Here is a 21,260-nt window from a genome sequence, read left to right on the forward strand (position 1 = left end):
CTATTTTTGACTAGATATAACAATAACAGATAGCTCAATAAATAAGAGTCAAGATTCGAGGTAGTAGGAGTTTGCAGGTTTTAATACAGCATAAAGGACAGGAACAGGACAACCTGCATGGGCAAGATCTGGGATGGCTAGCCAACAGGGGGGCCCCGACAGCTGTCGGGCAGGATCTGGAATGAGCGCGCTGGCTTTTAATAACAATACACAAGTATATATACTAAAACAATTGCATTACAGTACATACAGTAGGTGTGACAGTGGGAGGAGTTAGCAACAGTCGCGAAAGATAAGGATGAAAGTAGGTGTAACAAGAGGCGTGAACATAGACATGTGATGTAAACGTAACGGAATATGTCATAAATGGGGCGGAAACATGGAGGGGGCTACCTAAGGAGCCGGGACCTCTAACCTAGTGGTGCGCGCAAACTGACGATGACGTGTTACTAAGGAGAAGCTGGGGGCTAGGACTTCTGAGCTAGAAGGAGAGACGAAAGTCTGGAGAGTCAGAGCGACATGTACCTAAACACTATCTAGTATCTGATGTTTAGAGAACATGTTGATAGAATCCAAAAGTTATCAGGGCAAGGCTAACAGACACTAAGACTGGTGCATGCATTATTCTACATGTAGTGTGTGTTGAGGAATATTAAATGACCATAAATACAGTATTTCTCTTACATGGAGACGTAAAGGCTAGACGATGACTGAAACTATTGATGCGATTCAGTAGCTTAGGAATGCAGAGAAGGAGAGCTGGACTGATAACTGGAATCATAACATACTCTTGGCAGACTGGCAGGCAGAGCCAGGCCGAGCCGGGCACTGTGAGGCAGGAAGTAAGTGAAGGGTCAGGGATACAGGTGGGGGCTGTATCGCTCCTCAGCGAGGGTTCAGGAGACAGGAGCTGAATCTGAGTCCGGGCCCTTTTGAGGCCTAGAAACGGGGACTTTTCAATGAAATAACGTGCACACTGAGAAACGTGGCAACGTAGCTTTACATAGGCCTAATACTCGTAGCTTTCACGAGAACTGGAAACTGGCATACTAGAGATGGACACAACTGTAATTGCGTCTTTAATCGATCATGGGGAATACATATGCATATTAATCATGCACATACAACATAAGATGGGGAACACGTAGGGACACAGAACATGGCAAAATTTACTTTTCCACAGGTTCTCCAGGGTTTCTCCACTTTGCTTACTTTTTTCTGGGACCTTTTGAGAAGCAAACCCAAGCTGAGTTAGCCAATCCTCTTCTTCACACAATGTTACTGTTGTGTCTGGTGCAGATGATACGGTTGCTGGTGTCGTTATCGGCTGAGAGGGAAAATCACTCACTTCTGTCACAGCCACAGATGCAGAAGTGGATTTTTTTGACTCTGGATGGCCTGCTGATGCTGATGTACTGCCTTTTCCTTCAATTTCCTGCCGTTCTCTTTTAAACCGACTGGCTGACACAGCCAACCAATGTTTGTACTTTGTAACATCTGCGTCATCAAAAGGAAAGAATACTCTGCCTGCCACTGCCTTTTTATACCGTGGATCCAGAATGGTAGCAGAAATGTAATGCTGTTCTGTGTGGATCTTTTGAAGACGTTCATTGCAAAGTAGGCGCTGTAATAACTTCTCCGCCAACTCAAATGCTTCTTGCTTTCCATCTTTTTGTAACGTAGAAGACACCGCCTTCAGTTTGTGCTCTAGCATGCGCAACAATGGGATAGCTTTTCCCAAATTACAGTCCTCCCTGCTGACTGCACGCGTGAAGACCTCAAAAGGACGAAGCATGTCTGTCAGGCTTTTAACTAGCCCCCATTGCTCCACCTGTATCCTCAGGTCCATCATAGGTGTACCCAGTTAAAAGAAATACTGATCGACTACCGCATACTGCTCATACAGACGCTCAAGCATGTAGAAGGTTGAGTTCCAACGTGTTACACCTCCTGGATGAGTGCTTTCACTGTCACTTTACGTTCATTTTGCAGGCACCTCAGCTGCTTCCGGGCCTTAAAAGAATGGTTGAAATGTGTGCACATTCCTCGGCAGGTGGTCAGTAACTAGCACACTGGACTTTCTTCACTCAAGAATTTTTTAACAACTAGGTTTATACAGTGCGCCAAACACGGCACTCTGAAATAGTTACCCATATCAATGGCCTTAACTACATTGGCGCCATTATCCGTGGAAACATAACCAATCATGCGTTTTCTTCTGGACAGCCATTGAAAGACCTTTGTGTTAAACTCATGCAAAATGTTTTCTCCTGTATGGTTTTTCTCCATGGCAAACATGGCTAGTGTTGCATGTTTCCGAGCAGCTTTATAAACTTTGTCCGTGTCAACACCTGCGGTTACCTTTGCTTTAACCCCTGAAAAAGAGACCCAGTGTGCAGTGATGCACATGTAATCAACGGCTTGGCAACTGGTCCACATGTCTGTTGTCAGATGTATAGTGTGAACAGCACTCTTCTGCAAAGCTGCGCCAATCACCTCCAGCACATCTTCATGTAGTGCTGGAACCGCAACTCTGGCAAAATAGAACCGGCTAGGAACCTTCCATTTAGGGCAGAGCATTGCCACTAATTCAAGAAAACCCACCCCTTCCACAAAAGAAAAAGGGAGAAGGTCCAGCGCTAGCATTTTAGCCAGCTTACTGTTATACAGACGCGCCGTTGGGTGGTTGCGTTCAAATGGCGCATCTGAAAACAACATGCTTCAAATGGTGGGCTGGACCATTTTACGGGATGATGATGACTTCTTCGACCCAGTTACGTTCCGTGATGATGAACTTTTTCGCATTGGTGTCTCACTCTCTCCCACACTCTTAGTGTGGCTCATATATCTTGCAGGGGGTGTGCTGCTGACAGGGGTACTGGGTATAAGTGAAGAAATGTTTGACACTTCTTCCTCCTCGTCATCATCAGATGAAGCATCAACGGATACAATTTGTTGACTTGCAATTCGGGCTGCCTTGATCTCCTTTAGGTGCGCATGCCATTTGACAGTGTGCTGTCTCTCAAGATTACCTCTCTGGCCTCCGGTACCATAGTTGGTACCAAGCTTACCACGACTAACTCGAACCTTGCAAATGGTACAAATGGCTATGTTTTCCCTTGTTGGGCTAACACTAAAGAAGTCCCAAACTGCGGACTTCAAATGTCTGCGGGGGGCGGAGGAGGCGATACTGGGAATGCTAATGCCAGATGAAGTGGAGGATGTGTGTTGCCGAAATTTACTACGTTGTGCACTTACAGCACCACTAATTGAGGAAATGGAGGTCGAGGTGGATGGAGGTCCCTTCTGGCGAGAAAATATGGAAGCTGTAGGTGGTGGTGTACTAGTTAACTGCATTGGTGGTGGTCCCATTGACATGTCGCCAACATCACGCTCAGCAGCATTTTGGGATAGGGTAAAAATGTCTGTTTGCTGCATGCCCGCTGAGGCTGGAGTGACGTCTATGATGACTGCGTCGTCGTCGTGAGAGTCTTCATCAGCAGGAGTATACGCCACTTCTTGTTCAGCGTCATCATCACACTCCATAACTATGAGACTTTCGGGGACCTTCCTTTTACGCTTAGCTACCTTTGTCAGATCATGGTGTGCCTCACTCTCAGACAGCGCTGGTGGTTCCCAATTTTCATCCATATCATCAGAAAGAAGGGGGCTTGAAGAAGATGTAGACACCATCCTTGATCTTTTCCTTGCTGGGGATCTGGAAGACAATGAATCATCAGGAGGAGTGGCTTCCTCATATGATACCTCGGCTTGAATGTCGATTTCCTGATGTGCCCCTACTTCGGGAGGAACAACTATTGTGGGCACTTGTGCCGATCCATGCACCTCTGCTTGCGCCTCTCCTTGCGCCGCCTCTACTTCCACATGTACTTGGGCTTGTACTTGCACATGTGGTTGTTGTTGCGGCTGTGGTTGTTGAACACTGGTCAGATGAGTTGCAACAACCTGTGTTGATTGAGGGATGCTGCTACTTTCTTGCGATGAGCCAACATCACTGGTCGATGGTGATTGAACAACTATACTGGCTGCCTCTGCAGCACTCAAGGGCTTGGACCTAAGTCGGCGTGGTGGTGGTGGCACTGAGCCCAATGGAGCGGAGGTGCTGCTCCCAGCTTGGTCCCCAGCAGACCCTGCTGCTGCTGCAGGCGTACTTTTTTTCCCCAAAAAATGCGGCGGTCGGCACACCAGTCTCCTTGGTAAGTGGCGCCACTTGCTTCTTCTGCTACTTACTGGCAACTTTCTTGCTAGAGGAGCTATGGGCAACTTTTTTTGGGGCCATCTTCTTCAGATGTCAGAACAGCAGGCCGCAGTTGCACAAGTTGCAGAGTTGTCTGTGGCCACACGTGACGTTGTGCTGCACACACCGCAGCAGGACTACTTCCCTGCACTGATGAGGAACGATGAGGTTGATGATTCGTCTTTCTGCACCTAAAAGCAAACAAAGCCAGAGGAACATCAGTTAAATAAATGTTGCATATGTAGCGCTTCAATTAATAGTTTGCAAGTAAGCATTATACCCACCCCCCAAAATGGAAAGACCAATAAAATGCACCACTGACAGAGTACCCCTGGGCATAATGGATGAAAGCATAGCAGACTGGGTGCAGGCCTATGGCACAACAAAGCACACTGCCTGGCTTCAAAACGGCCCCTAGACCCCCACCCACATGGCCATGCCCCATCAACACCCCAGAAAATCAAAAAACACACACAAACATCACCACAATCCAATGCCATCCATGCCCTCCATGATGTTTACATTCAAGACACCCCACAGAAAGACTAGGCCCATGCACCACTGAGTACCCCTGGGCAAAAGGCCCCAACAACAGCCCAAAAATCGAAAAACACACAAAAATCACCACAATCCAATGCCATCCATGCCCTCCATGATGTTTACATTAAAGAGACCCCACAGAAAGACTAGGCCCATGCACCACTGAGTAACCCTGGGCATAATGGATGAAAGCAAGGCACATTGGATGCAGGCCTATGGCACAAAGCACACTGCCTGGATTCAAAATGGCCCCTTGACCCCCACCACATGGCCAGGCCCTGCCTGTACCAGTCCTTAAAATGGCCCCCACCCACATGGCCATGCCCCATCAACACCCCAAAAAATCGAAAAACACAAAAATCACCACAATCCAATGCCATCCATGCCCTCCATGATGTTTACATTAAAGAGACCCCACAGAAAGACTAGGCCCATGCACCACTGAGTAACCCTGGGCATAATGGATGAAAGCAAGGCACATTGGATGCAGGCCTATGGCACAAAGCACACTGCCTGGATTCAAAATGGCCCCTTGACCCCCACCATATGGCCAGGCCCTTCCTGTACCAGTCCTCAAAATGGCCCCCACGCACATGGCCATGCCCCATCAACACCCCAAAAAATCGAAAAACACACACAAACATCACCACAATCCAATGCCATCCATGCCCTCCATGATGTGTACATTCAAGACACCCCACAGAAAGACTAGGCCCATGCACCACTGAGTACCCCTGGGCAAAAGGCCCCAACAACTGCCCAAAAATCGAAAAACACACATAAATCACCACAATCCAATGCCATCCATGCCCTCCATGATGTTTACAATAAAGAGACCCCACAGAAAGACTAGGCCCATGCACCACTGAGTACCCCTGGGCAAAAGGCCCCAACAACAGCCCAAAAATCGAAAAACACACAAAGATCACCACAATCCAATGCCATCCATTCCCTCCATGATGTTTACATTAAAGAGACCCCACAGAAAGACTAGGCCCATGCACCACTGAGTACCCCTGGGCAAAAGGCCCCAACAACAGCCCAAAAATCGAAAAACACACACAAATCACCACAATCCAATGCCATCCATGCCCTAAATCATTTTGAGGAATGCAGACTGCGGCACCTTCAAATCAATAAGCAAATAAGTGAAGACAGTTCTGCTGATGGGCTTGTTTTGTGATTAGGTGATTAAAGTTTTTTTTTATAGATTTTGCAAAACAAAGAAAGACAGACACACAGGAATAAAAGTGAATAAGGATGAAAAAGAAAGTTAGTGATTCATTGACTCATTTTCAGGGCTCGGTGTCAGGGAATAAGAGATCGTCCTCAAACTGCGAATTCAGACGGGAGTAGGTCAGCGTCAGTTAACAGAGAAGAACGTCCCTCATCTAAGTTGGTGTCCTCCTCGTCTACTTCCTGCGTGCATTCTCGTATTTTATTTTGTAATCTGGTGGTATGAGGTGCTGATTCATCTTAATCATTGTTAACCTCTCCACATTTTTGGGCGAGAGGCGGGTCCTTTTGGAAGTTACAATGCCACCAGCAGCACTGAAAACACGTTCAGAAGACACGCTTGCGAGTGAGCAAGACAAGTAATTTATAGCCAGGTTGGTGATCTCTGGCCACACATCTTTTTTCCCATGCCAATACGCCAATGGGTCATCATGAACATAGACCTCTGTTGAGTCATTCAGATAGTCCTGCACCATCGACTCAAGGTTCTCCAGGGTTTCTCCACTTTGCTTACTTTTTTCTGGGACCTTTTGAGAAGCAAACCCAAGCTGAGTTAGCCAATCCTCTTCTTCACACAATGTTACTGTTGTGTCTGGTGCAGATGATACGGTTGCTGGTGTCGTTAACGGCTGAGAGGGAAAATCACTCACTTCTGTCACAGCCACAGATGCAGAAGTGGATTTTTTTGACTCCGGATGGCCTGCTGATGCTGATGTACTGCCTTTTCCTTCAATTTCCTGCCGTTCTCTTTTAAACCGACTGGCTAACACAGCCAGCCAATGTTTGTACTTTGTAACATCTGCGTCATCAAAAGGAAAGAATACTCTGCCTGCCACTGCCTTTTTATACCGTGGATCCAGAATGGTAGCAGAAATGTAATGCTGTTCTGTGTGGATCTTTTGAAGACGTTCATTGCAAAGTAGGCGCTGTAATAACTTCTCCGCCAACTCAAATGCTTCTTGCTTTCCATCTTTTTGTAACGTAGAAGACACCGCCTTCAGTTGGTGCTCTAGCATGCGCAACAATGGGATAGCTTTTCCCAAATTACAGTCCTCCCTGCTGACTGCACGCGTGAAGACCTCAAAAGGACGAAGCATGTCTGTCAGGCTTTTAACTAGCCCCCATTGCTCCACCTGTATCCTCAGGTCCATCATAGGTGTACCCAGTTAAAAGAAATACTGATCGACTACCGCATACTGCTCATACAGACGCTCAAGCATGTAGAAGGTTGAGTTCCAACGTGTTACACCTCCTGGATGAGTGCTTTCACTGTCACTTTACGTTCATTTTGCAGGCACCTCAGCTGCTTCCGGGCCGTAAAAGAATGGTTGAAATGTGTGCACATTCTTCGGCAGGTGGTCAGTAACTAGCACACTGGACTTTCTTCACTCAAGAATTTTTTAACAACTAGATTTATACAGTGCGCCAAACACGGCACTCTGAAATAGTTACCCATATCCATGGCCTTAACTACATTGGCGCCATTATCCGTGGAAACATAACCAATCATGCGTTTTCTTCTGGACAGCCATTGAAAGACCTTTGTGTTAAACTCATGCAAAATGTTTTCTCCTGTATGGTTTTTCTCCATGGCAAACATGGCTAGTGTTGCATGTTTCCGAGCAGCTTTATAAACTTTGTCCGTGTCAACACCTGCGGTTACCTTTGCTTTAACCCCTGAAAAAGAGACCCAGTGTGCAGTGATGCACATGTAATCAACGGCTTGGCAACTGGTCCACATGTCTGTTGTCAGATGTATAGTGTGAACAGCACTCTTCTGCAAAGCTGCCCCAATCACCTCCAGCACATCTTCATGTAGTGCTGGAACCGCAACTCTGGCAAAATAGAACCGGCTAGGAACCTTCCATTTAGGGCAGAGCATTGCCACTAATTCAAGAAAACCCACCCCTTCCACAAAAGAAAAAGGGAGAAGGTCCAGCGCTAGCATTTTAGCCAGCTTACTGTTATACAGACGCGCCGTTGGGTGGTTGCGTTCAAATGGCGCATCTGAAAACAACATGCTTCTAATGGTGGGCTGGACCATTTTACGGGATGATGATGACTTCTTCGACCCAGTTACGTTCCGTGATGATGAACTTTTTCGCATTGGTGTCTCACTCTCTCCCACACTCTTAGTGTGGCTCATATATCTTGCAGGGGGTGTGCTGCTGACAGGGGTACTGGGTATAAGTGAAGAAATGTTTGACACTTCTTCCTCCTCGTCATCATCAGATGAAGCATCAACGGATACAATTTGTTGACTTGCAATTCGGGCTGCCTTGATCTCCTTTAGGTGCGCATGCCATTTGACAGTGTGCTGTCTCTCAAGATGACCTCTCTGGCCTCCGGTACCATAGTTGGTACCAAGCTTACCACGACTAACTCGAACCTTACAAATTGTACAAATGGCTATGTTTTCCCTTGTTGGGCTAACACTAAAGAAGTCCCAAACTGCGGACTTCAAATGTCTGTGGGGGGCGGAGGAGGCGATACTGGGAATGCTAATGCCAGATGAAGTGGAGGATGTGTGTTGCCAAAATTTACTACGTTGTGCACTTACAGCACCACTAATTGAGGAAATGGAGGTCGAGGTGGATGGAGGTCCCTTCTGGCGAGAAAATATGGAAGCTGTAGGTGGTGGTGTACTAGTTAACTGCATTGGTGGTGGTCCCATTGACACGTCGCCAACATCACGCTCAGCAGCATTTTGGGATAGGGTAAAAATGTCTGTTTGCTGCATGCCCGCTGAGGCTGGAGTGACGTCTATGATGACTGCGTCGTCGTCGTGAGAGTCTTCATCAGCAGGAGTATACGCCACTTCTTGTTCAGCGTCATCATCACACTCCATAACTATGAGACTTTCGGGGACCTTCCTTTTACGCTTAGCTACCTTTGTCAGATCATGGTGTGCCTCACTCTCAGACAGCGCTGGTGGTTCCCAATTTTCATCCATATCATCAGAAAGAAGGGGGCTTGAAGAAGATGTAGACACCATCCTTGATCTTTTCCTTGCTGGGGATCTGGAAGACAATGAATCATCAGGAGGAGTGGCTTCCTCATATGATACCTCGGCTTGAATGTCGATTTCCTGATGTGCCCCTACTTCGGGAGGAACAACTATTGTGGGCACTTGTGCCGATCCATGCACCTCTGCTTGCGCCTCTCCTTGCGCCGCCTCTACTTCCACATGTACTTGGGCTTGTACTTGCACATGTGGTTGTTGTTGCGGCTGTGGTTGTTGAACACTGGTCAGATGAGTTGCAACAACCTGTGTTGATTGAGGGATGCTGCTACTTTCTTGCGATGAGCCAACATCACTGGTCGATGGTGATTGAACAACTATACTGGCTGCCTCTGCAGCACTCAAGGGCTTGGACCTAAGTCGGCGTGGTGGTGGTGGCACTGAGCCCAATGGAGCGGAGGTGCTGCTCCCAGCTTGGTCCCCAGCAGACCCTGCTGCTGCTGCAGGCGTACTTTTTTTCCCCAAAAAATGCGGCGGTCGGCACACCAGTCTCCTTGGTAAGTGGCGCCACTTGCTTCTTCTGCTACTTACTGGCAACTTTCTTGCTAGAGGAGCTACGGGCAACTTTTTTTGGGGCCATCTTCTTCAAATGTCAAAACAGCAGGCCACAGTTGCACAAGTTGCAGAGTTGTCTGTGGCCACACGTGACGTTGTGCTGCACACACCGCAGCAGGACTACTTCCCTGCACTGATGAGGAACGATGAGGTTGATGATTCGTCTTTCTGCACCTAAAAGCAAACAAAGCCAGAGGAACATCAGTTAAATAAATGTTGCATATGTAGCGCTTCAATTAATAGTTTGCAAGTAAGCATTATACCCACCCCCCAAAATGGAAAGACCAATAAAATGCACCACTGACAGAGTACCCCTGGGCATAATGGATGAAAGCATAGCAGACTGGGTGCAGGCCTATGGCACAACAAAGCACACTGCCTGGCTTCAAAACGGCCCCTAGACCCCCACCCACATGGCCATGCCCCATCAACACCCCAGAAAATCGAAAAACACACACAAACATCACCACAATCCAATGCCATCCATGCCCTCCATGATGTTTACATTCAAGACACCCCACAGAAAGACTAGGCCCATGCACCACTGAGTACCCCTGGGCAAAAGGCCCCAACAACAGCCCAAAAATCGAAAAACACACAAAAATCACCACAATCCAATGCCATCCATGCCCTCCATGATGTTTACATTAAAGAGACCCCACAGAAAGACTAGGCCCATGCACCACTGAGTAACCCTGGGCATAATGGATGAAAGCAAGGCACATTGGATGCAGGCCTATGGCACAAAGCACACTGCCTGGATTCAAAATGGCCCCTTGACCCCCACCACATGGCCAGGCCCTGCCTGTACCAGTCCTCAAATTGGCCCCCACCCACATGGCCATGCCCCATCAACACCCCAAAAAATCGAAAAACACACACAAATCACCACAATCCAATGCCATCCATGCCCTCCATGATGTTTACATTAAAGAGACCCCACAGAAAGACTAGGCCCATGCACCACTGAGTAACCCTGGGCATAATGGATGAAAGCAAGGCACATTGGATGCAGGCCTATGGCACAAAGCACACTGCCTGGATTCAAAATGGCCCCTTGACCCCCACCATATGGCCAGGCCCTTCCTGTACCAGTCCTCAAAATGGCCCCCACCCACATGGCCATGCCCCATCAACACCCCAAAAAATCGAAAAACACACACAAACATCACCACAATCCAATGCCATCCATGCCCTCCATGATGTGTACATTCAAGACACCCCACATAAAGACTAGGCCCATGCACCACTGAGTACCCCTGGGCAAAAGGCCCCAACAACTGCCCAAAAATCGAAAAACACACATAAATCACCACAATCCAATGCCATCCATGCCCTCCATGATGTTTACATTAAAGAGACCCCACAGAAAGACTAGGCCCATGCACCACTGAGTACCCCTGTGCAAAAGGCCCCAACAACAGCCCAAAAATCGAAAAACACACAAAGATCACCACAATCCAATGCCATCCATGCCCTCCATGATGTTTACATTAAAGAGACCCCACAGAAAGACTAGGCCCATGCACCACTGAGTACCCCTGGGCAAAAGGCCCCAACAACAGCCCAAAAATCGAAAAACACACACAAATCACCACAATCCAATGCCATCCATGCCCTCCATGATGTTTACATTAAAGAGACCCCACAGAAAGACTAGGCCCATGCACCACTGAGTAACCCTGGGCATAATAAATGAAAGCAAGGCACATTGGATGCAGGCCTATGGCACAAAGCACACTGCCTGGATTCAAAATGGCCCCTTGACCCCCACCACATGGCCAGGCCCTGCCTGTACCAGTCCTCAAAATGGCCCCCACCCACATGGCCATGCCCCATCAACACCCCAAAAAATCGAAAAACACACAAAAATCACCACAATCCAATGCCATCCATGCCCTCCATGATGTTTACATTTAAGAGACCCCACAGAAAGACTAGGCCCATGCATCACTGAGTACCCCTGGGCAAAAGGCCCCAACAACAGCCCAAAAATCGAAAAACACACAAAAATCACCACAATCCAATGCCATCCATGCCCTCCATGATGTTTACATTAAAGAGACCCCACAGAAAGACTAGGCCCATGCACCACTGAGTACCCCTGGGCAAAAGGCCCCAACAACAGCCAAAAAATCGAAAAACACACAAAAATCACCACAATCCAATGCCATCCATGCCCTAAATCATTTTGAAATTCAACAAAACAGTTGTATCATGCACCGATAACTAACCCTGGTCCTACTGGATACTACTGTGGCTACCCACAATATATTTTATTTAATGTTCTGGAAAAGTTCCAAAATTGTAGTTGCAGCAACTGTAATGCCCCAAACAAACTTACTTGTGAAATTTCTAATCCAAAAGTGATCCAAAGAAAGTCAAAAAGGCCTTAAATCCAAATATCCACCAGCATCCACAAAAAGTAATTCTTCCAGGTCAAGATCCAAATCAAAGTGACCAGGACATGAAGAAAGCACTGGGAGGAGCCTGCTGGACAGGAACAGGAAGTTGGAGACTGTGGGACACTTCCTTCCTCCCACCCCCCACAAAATTGACTCCTTGCAAAAAAAAGTGCAGGCAAATGTCAACCTGAGAAGTTATTCTGATAAAAATCATCATTTTCAGAAGGTTTATGCTGCCTGCTGGTGGATTTCTTGTGCAGAATTGCAAATTTTGCAATTTCGCAAAAGCGAGATTGTCGCTGCCCGCCGCATCTACGTGTTCGCAAGTGTTTACTCACGCGATGCGTGATCACGGGCCTTTATGATGTACTCGCGTTGACAAACTCTCGCTGTGCAAGGTGGCAAGCCGCGATGACGTAATCGCGGTCGACAAACTCCCGCGGGATCCCGCAGCAAGATCCAAAATGGCGCAGCACACGCAAACATGGAGAAAAACAACTCTTCAAACGCTGAATGACGGCAAGTGAACGCCGCGTGCCGCAATATTGTATTTGTCAAGCGCGACGAAGCAAAAAAATCCGCTTCGTGCGAATTTGCAAATTTTCGGCAAATTCGCGAGAGTTCGCGGATTGCGAGCGGAACGGATTTTACGCCCATGCTTACACAATATCACGAGAATAGGGAGAATGAAGATAGAGACAGGGAAAGCAGGAAGGTTAGGGATCTTAAGACTAAGGCACTTCTGCAGCAGGCTTACCATCCCCGAGGTCCCGATGCCTGTGGGAATTTTAGACCTCAACTCCAACCCCTTCCGAAGGCTCACCGGTCTACCTCCTCTTATTGTAAGGGGTACGGCCATTGGATAGATGAGTGTCCCGTGTTAGCTGAAAACATCCGAACAGGGAAGACTCGGCCTCGGCTCCAAGGGAAGCGAGGCCGACTAGGGACCATGGCCCGCCCCATCCACAGGATAAAGAAAGTAGGCCCAGGGATGACGCTCCCGTCCGGCCGCGCCCGGCCAACAGGTTTGATGGGTGCGAAGCAACACGCACTTATTACAATGATGATTATGACGAAGTTGATGAGACAGGATCCTACCAAGCATAGGACAGCCAGAAAAGGGGTATTACCAGAGTGCAAATTCCAGTGGATCAAAGGGGCCCGTATGTTCAAATGCCAGTTGTGGGGAACAATAAGAATTTTCTTTTGGATACTGGGGCCACCAGGTCTTCTATTGCACGTCTGTCAGTCCGGGAGGCACCCCTTTCTGGCAATATGAATGTCTCCGTGGGTTTTCAAGGAACACCTGTGACCAGCCCTGTCTCTGAACCCCTCCCTCTCGATATTGGCCCTGCACATGTTGACGCTCCCTTGATCCTTACTACAGGTTGCAGTGAAAACTTGTTAGGCATGGATTTACTGAAAGCTGTGTATGCGACCATATCATGTAATCCCCAAGGTGTATCCCTAACAATTTCTCCCACTGCAGCTTTCTACATGTATCTGTCCCCTCCCACCAGAGTTGCAGTCTTTACCTTCCTCCCTCTGGGCATCATCAGACACTGATGTAGGGTGACTCAACATTTCCCCTCATGTGGTACGCATCTAGCCAGGTGCACTTCTCCCCCGCCTCCGACAGTATAGACTACCCGTGGAAGGAGAAATGGCTCTTTTGACAATAATATCTGAATTGACGGACAAGGGCGTAGTGGAGGAGACACATGGCAATATCTGTAACAGTCCCATTATTCCTGTTCTTAAAAAGATCAATGGAGATGCTCTCTCCCCAAAAATATACCGATTTGTGATTGACCTGAGAGCCCTTAATAAAATAACAATCTCCCAATATCCTGTTCTCCCCGACATTACAGCCCTCTTAACGATGGTCCCTTCTGACGCCACGCACTTCTCTGTCATAGACCTGAAGACTGCTTTTTTTCAGCATTCCTATACATCCTGACAGTTTTTTGGTTTCTCCCTTGGTGGGCGGAGCTTCAGATTCTGCCACGCCCCTCAAAGTTTCACCGAGAACCCCAGTATCTATAGTCAAGCCCTAAAAAGTCAACTAGATTCCTTGGAACTCCCTGATAATTCCACACTATTACAATATGTAGATGACCTCCTCATTGCTGCAAATTCTGCCCCAGCATGTAAAGAAGCTACTCTCTGTTTGTTACGCCACCTTGCCCTCCATAATCACAAAGTCTCTTTGAAAAAGCTTCAATTTTGTCAAGAGAAGGTGACCTATTTAGGTCATCTCTTCTCGAAGGAGGGAAGGCAGCTCACCGCTGATCGTGTAGCCATTATCAATGCTATGACGGACCCACGAACACAAATGCAGGTGCGAGCGTTCATAGGCCTAACCTCATACTGTAGACAGTGGATTTCCACTTTTTCGGCCAGGGTCAAACCTCTTCTTGCCCTCATCACTAAGGACATATCAGACAGTTCCTTTCCATGGACTACAGAGCATGCGCAGGCTTTCCAAGATTTGAAGAGGGCCCTGTGTACTGCTCCAGTCCTCGGTACTCCTGACTATAGCAAACAATTTTTTCTTTTTATACTTGAGACAGACAGCTGTGCATGCGCTGTCTTGACCCAGATGTTTGGAGGTCACCAACGGCCATGTGCCTATTTTTCAGCCACCTTAGATCCTGTTGCAAGGGCTCTCCCAGGATGCCTACGGGCGACCGCTGCGGCCGCCCTCATGGTCCGTCAGAGTGCGGAAATCGTCATGAACTCCCCCCTGACTCTGATGGTCCCTCATTCTGTAGATACCCTCCTTAATAACACCAAGACACAGTACCTCACTAGCGCACAACTCACAGGATATGAACTGACACTCTTTGCCAGCCACATCAACATCAAAAGATGCACTGTACTGAACCCGCCACATTACTCCCACTGGATACTCAGGATGCCCGCTTAGACCCACATGACTGCATATTAAGGACAGAGGATGAGACAAAGGGACGGGTTGACTTACAGGATACCCCGATAGCAGAACCAGAAGGTACACTGTATGTGGACGGATCATGTCTCAGAGGGCCAGATGGTAACACCTCAGCCGCCTACGCCCTCACGACATTGGGGCAAGTAGTATTTGCCTTTGGGGTGGCCCACAACTTCGGGAGATTGTGGAAAGAAAGGAGTTTCTTTACTTCCCAAGGGACCAAGATCCAACATGGCCCCCTAATTCACAGGCTGTTAGACTCCCTGACACTCCCCAGAAAGGTGGCCATTATAAAATGTAAGGCCCAAAAGAAAGTGACAGATGATGTTGGGAAAGGCAATGCCCTGACTGACCAGACAGACAGACAAACAGCTCTTAGGAAAAGAGAAGGAATGTATGTAGGAGGTCCCGTTAGGTGGGTGACAGATGAGGGCATGGTTGAAAACACAGTACAAAGCGTAATTGATATTCAGTCCCATGCTACACCTGAGGAACTAAGGGTGTGGAAGGAGCAATTAGAAAAGGAGGGAATTGATGGTTGCTGGGTCCGTACGACTATGGAAAGACAATGGATGTTACCTGACAGTCACGTGCCACCAGTAGTTACGATGGCCCATGGTCCTGCTCACATTAGTGCAAAAGGGATATGCAAGCTGTTGGAACCTAGGTGGTACAACTCTAAGATACCAGCATATGCTGAAAAGCTGGTTAAAACATGAATGATTTGCCTAATGTATAACCCAGGAAAAGGCACAGTTACTCCTAAAGGAGGATTCTCTCCACCTACCTTCCCTTTTGAAGTCCTCCAAATGGATTACATCCAGATGGACAGATGTAACAATATAAAATATGTCCTGGTGGTGGTCTGTACCTTCAGCCGATGGGTGAAGGCCTACCCCGTCAAAGACTGCACCGCTATCACTACCGCCAAAGTTCTGTTACAAGAATACCTCCCACGATTCGGTTTGCCCCGCTTGGTCTGGAGTGACAATGGGACCCACTATACAGCCCAAATTATGGAATATGTCTAAACAGCATTGGGTATAAAACAAAAATTTCATGCAGCTAACCACCCCCAGTCAGCAGGTCTAGTAGAGGTGTACAATGGCATCCTAAAAACTAAAAAGCCAAAATAGTAGCCGAGACAGGTGTCACTTGGGTTGATGCTCTGCCCCTAGCCCTACTGTCTACAAGAACAACTGCACACACCCGGATAGGGCTATCCCCCCACGAGATCGTGTTCGGGAGGCCTGCCAATGTCTGGGGTGTCCCACGGCCTAGGAAACTGTGTGATGTTGAATACCCTGTATTAACTGATTATCTGTACAGTCTAACTAATACCTTTTGTACTCTTTATCACCAGGTGCACAAGGCCATACCTGACAAAAGCGAGGGCCCAGGACACGTTTTCCAACCTGGAGAATATGTCATGATCCGGAACTTTCAATGGACTAAGAGCCTCGAGCCCCGCTGGACAGAGCCCCGTCAGGTGTTACTGGCCACCCGCACCGCTGTGAAAGTAGAAGGTCGGAAGAATTGGGTTCATTCGTCTCACTGCCAGCGTGTGCCTCTGCCCCTCCCCTATGATCAGTGGGTGAGGGAAGGACAAGGAGACTCAGAAACAGAAACAGTTCCGACGTTTGTCCCATTCAGCGATGCCAGACTGCATTCTACATCTACGGAGGCAGAGAGTGACAACATACTGAAAGGAAACGTGGAACCTTCACCTAACTCTGCTCAACACCAAGAACAATTGTTTCCCCACCATACTGTTCCTACTTCGGACCGATATAACTTGCGCCCCCGAGGGAAGGCTTGCCCTTGACTTTGCCAAGTGCCGATAGGCAGTAGGGCTGTGATCTTCCCACATGAGAGTAGTGCTGGTGTGTCAGACTCACCAGCACTACTCTAACCAGTGAGGTATGCCTCACTGGTTAGAGGAGGCAGACCTGGAAGCAGAGGTCAGCCCGGGACCAGGGTTCAATTCCCGGCTCGGCGGGGTCTTGAGTCCTAAAATGTCCATGGACTCGACAATTCTCGCTCCGGTGCCTACTCGATTCATGGGTTCACACTCTGCGACTCTGGCAATAGCTTGCTTAATCTCCACAACGGCCCCTCGCGGCGGGATGCCTGGCTTTCACCTTGCGGATACCCTGCTGGGGTTATCTCACAGGGGAATACCAGGACGGGTTCCCTAAGCAAGCGCTTAGAAACCGCTTGGTGATTTGCGCTATATAAATTCCTCTACATTTACATTTACATTTACATGCCATAGGGCTCCTTGGCACCTGCGCCCAGTGAAGCAACCACCAATCACAGACAGCCGCTAGAGGTCCCTGGCTTAGCACAAGGGCAGCCGTCCAAAACGCCCAAATCCAGAAACAAGATGTCAGTCTCCGACATAGTAAATGCTTCATAGCCACCGTGGTGACGCTGTTTGTCTCCCTCATCCTGTCTATCCTTGGTTGGCTGTTACTAATCTACCATCCTGTTACCTCACCACTCCTACCCCGACTCCTGCAGAACACCAGTATTACACGCTACCAGCCCACGAATTACCCCGCCGTGCAGAATTCTTCAACAACACCTTCATCCAAATGTTGCATCATCATCAGCTGATCATGAACACTTCCAACTGCTGGGTTTGTGGACTGATGCCGCATTCCATGATACACCCTGTTCCATTCTTTCCTTACCCCTTCTCCATCACTGGGTCTTGTCTTGCATGGTGGATGCTGATGCAGGAGGCCTACACTGTCAATGGTACTGCCAATTCTATCCTTGGGACATTTCGGGATGACTTCTGGCGGAATAGATCTGGCAATGCCAATGCTCCTTTTTGCCCGACCAGTTCGTCCACATTGCTACTACCACCAGATGAACTCAGTGAAATGGTAGTATTCAACTCAACCACTCGACGAACATTTTCCAGATTCCGCACAAGAAGGATACTGCCTGATGAACGAGACACTGTGAATGTCATAAATGTGCAAGGCCGTGTCTGCATCCATGGCCTAGAGACTAAGAAAGTTGGTACCAGTACGTGTGATATCACAAAAGCTTTGAACTCTACATCTCCACTCGAAGCTGGTGGCATCCCCCAACACCTATTTCATCTGTGGCACTGCCGCCTACACTTGGCTCCCCCGTAACTGGTCTGGTACCTGCTATCTAGCCTTCCTCCTTCCACCAACATACTCTACCCATGGAGGTTACCACCAGTCAATGAAGGGTGCCCTGCGCCCCTCTTGTAGGGGCGTCATATCAGCCGAGGATACAGTGGGCCATGAAGCCGGGGGACTTCTTTAAAGGTTTCCTTCCATTCTGGGGCCCCATGGCAAACAGTCGGGCTGTACAAGGACTGACCAGGGTCCTTGAGGCCACCATCATAGTAACAGCTGGTGCCCTCTACAATATCACTGCAGAGCTACAGGCGGACTGCCTTATAACGTTCCAAAACCGCATGGTCCTCGACGTCATCCTTGCTGATCGTGGTGGTGTATGTAAATTGATCAGCTCCAGCTGCTGCGTGTACTTCCCAGACAACGCACCTACAGTGTACGATGCCATCCGACGTCTGCATCACCTTTCTTCCGAAATTCATTTGGATGAAGGCAGCTGGTCCCTCACCGGCTGGATCTGGGGCCTCCTTTCCCAGTGGGGTTGGAGGGTACTCATCTTCCTTGCCTTGGGAGTAGCTGTCCTGGTCTCCTGCTGTTTGTGCTTTCAGTGCCTGACTGTGCTCTGTACAATGTCTGTCCAGACCATCAAGCCTCCACCCTCTAACATTCACAACACCAATATGATGATGCTGATGCTCCAACAAGAAACAATTGGTCTTATGAACATTGACATTTCTTAAAAGTATTTGCCACTTACATCTAATCCGGCCGTATAATCCACCAAATGATAGATCAGTTCCTGTAATCCAATGGGAGTGCATACCATATGCACCACGTCATCCGTATACAATAAAATCAGTGTTGCTTTTCTTTTTTAATTTCTCTGATAGTTGGCAGTTGACCTAAGGACTACTGCCTACTCTCCCTCAAACTTTTGTTAACATTTACAAATGGAAAGGGGACAATTTACCCTTGCAAATCAGTTACCACCCCAGCTTGGGAGTCGGTAACTGATCAGTTGTATGCGACGAAATGAAGGTTACAAATCATCTAAAAACCAGAGTACGAATCACAATTTGGAAGGGATGCTCACAACACTCTCCTTCCAAAAAGCAATATGCAATAAAGTTGTAAATTTTATTTACCAATTCAGAAGCCCTTTCCTGCATTGGTAAATGTGTTTACTAAATAAAAATATGAGTTTTAACTGTTGCAAACCCTCTGCTATAGCGAATCAGTGAGTTTGCAACCATCAAAATGTTTTGTACATCAGGCCCACGGTTTCCACATAGGCGAAACACGTCCCCCACTTCATTGCTTTGCTCCTTAACTCTTGTATTTCAGTGAGGGCTCAACAGGAAGCATTGTTCCTCCACCACCTAGAGATTCAAAGCCTATTGGAGCTGTGCTAAGCTGTATTGAAAAGCAATATATTATCACAGTGAATAACAAATAAAATTTAATTTATAATGGGGTCATTTTAAGAAAAATGTATGTCCGTATTTGAAACAGACGCAGAGCTACCTGCAATCAACAACAGAACCCCAATATGCTCTGTACTGTATTAAATCCCACACCTGTTGTCAAGCCTGATACAAGCAAACATGAAAGCAATAAAATCAGTGTTCTTCTAGCTATGGTAATGGCAGCAAATTTATTCACTTAGGTGATAGTAGTGTGAACCAAAGCTGTGGCAGCTTGCATGCGACATCTCGCCTTGATAAACTGCCAACAAATTCACATCATGAAGTAAATAATGGTTGACTATCTGTAAAAGACGTGAAGGATGCCAAGGAACAAACTAGGGACAATAACTGTAAAATATACATTTTGGAACTTCTCTACATGCTCTGTCAGTTATTAGGCATTGTGAATTGGAAGAATTGTTCTTGTACAACAGATTAAGATAGCGATTTAGAGTTTGGCGATTAGGCAAACACAACGCAACGGAGTACCCTGTCCACCAAAATGTTGGTTTGTCTGCCTTATTTATGGTGGGGAGGAATGTCAGCTTTGTGTTTGAGGAAAAGTGTTTTTCTGATTAGCATCATCTGTACCGGGACTCCATTGTTTTTTCATTGCCATCTCGTGTCAAACACTTCCACACGACCCACCTGGTCATTTCTGCTGATGCCTGAGGAAAATCTAAACTGACACGACAAAAACCATCTTGCAGCCTGCATTTCTGCCCAGGAACTGTCGCACACCCAACCCCCTGTTCTTTGCAGTTCAACAGAAAGCCATGAGTCATCCACGCCCTGTGTAAACAAGCTTGTTTTCCATCTCCTGCTCCCAGCCTGGTAAACATCCTTGACACCGTGATCAGGTTATCTAGACAATGGTCTGACTGTTGGGCCCTGATCAGGGTGATTAAACAATGACTTGAAGGACCGGGCTTTGATCAAGGCAATTGAACAAAGACCTGAAAAACTGAGCCTTGATCAAAACCAAGTAAACAATGATCTGTGTACCAAGCCTTGACCAGGTCACTAACTACAAACATTGTCTGGATCTGGTTATCAACTGTAAACACTGCCCTGATTAAACAATGGTCTGACAGACAAAAGACTGAGATGAAAAATGTATAAAAGGCTTGTAAGCAACAGAGTGAAGTAGCAGCCTCCTGGGTTTTGTCTCTGACTAGCTTGGGACTCTGTTCCATAACCCGGGCTATTGAAAAAAAAATCTGGGTTCCTCCTGCAGACGAAGGCTCCTGTGTCTCCTTTTACTAAGTATGGAAGGTTTGGAAGATTTGGGCGGTTCTCCCGCCACCGAGACCCAGTAAGTGGGTTATCCCGGTTCTTCATGTTGACGGAACTTCCATTGGCTCTGTCGACAGAAGGCTCACTACGACAAGCTGTCAAAGTAGGAATCCTTGGCGAAAGGGCATTTCACCACTCTCAATCTTTAGGTTTAACGGTGTGATGTTCTTTTTTTCTGTCTGTCACCGCACGGCAAAAGCTAGTGGTGAGGGGTAGAAAAACACACAAAAATGACCCTCACAACAAGGGAAAAATATCTGTTTTTTGTGTTCATTAGGTTTTTTGTTTTTCAAAAACAAGCTCACACTCGGGGAGTTTGCCTTTGAAAAAGAAAAAGTTTTAACACAAAAGCTTGGCGGATGGCTGTGAAAACCGACGGCAGCCGTCCATCAAACTTTGTTTACAGT

The sequence above is a fragment of the Lissotriton helveticus genome, chromosome 2_1 (assembly GCF_964261635.1).
Source record: "Lissotriton helveticus chromosome 2_1, aLisHel1.1, whole genome shotgun sequence".
Lineage (NCBI taxonomy): Eukaryota > Metazoa > Chordata > Amphibia > Caudata > Salamandridae > Lissotriton > Lissotriton helveticus.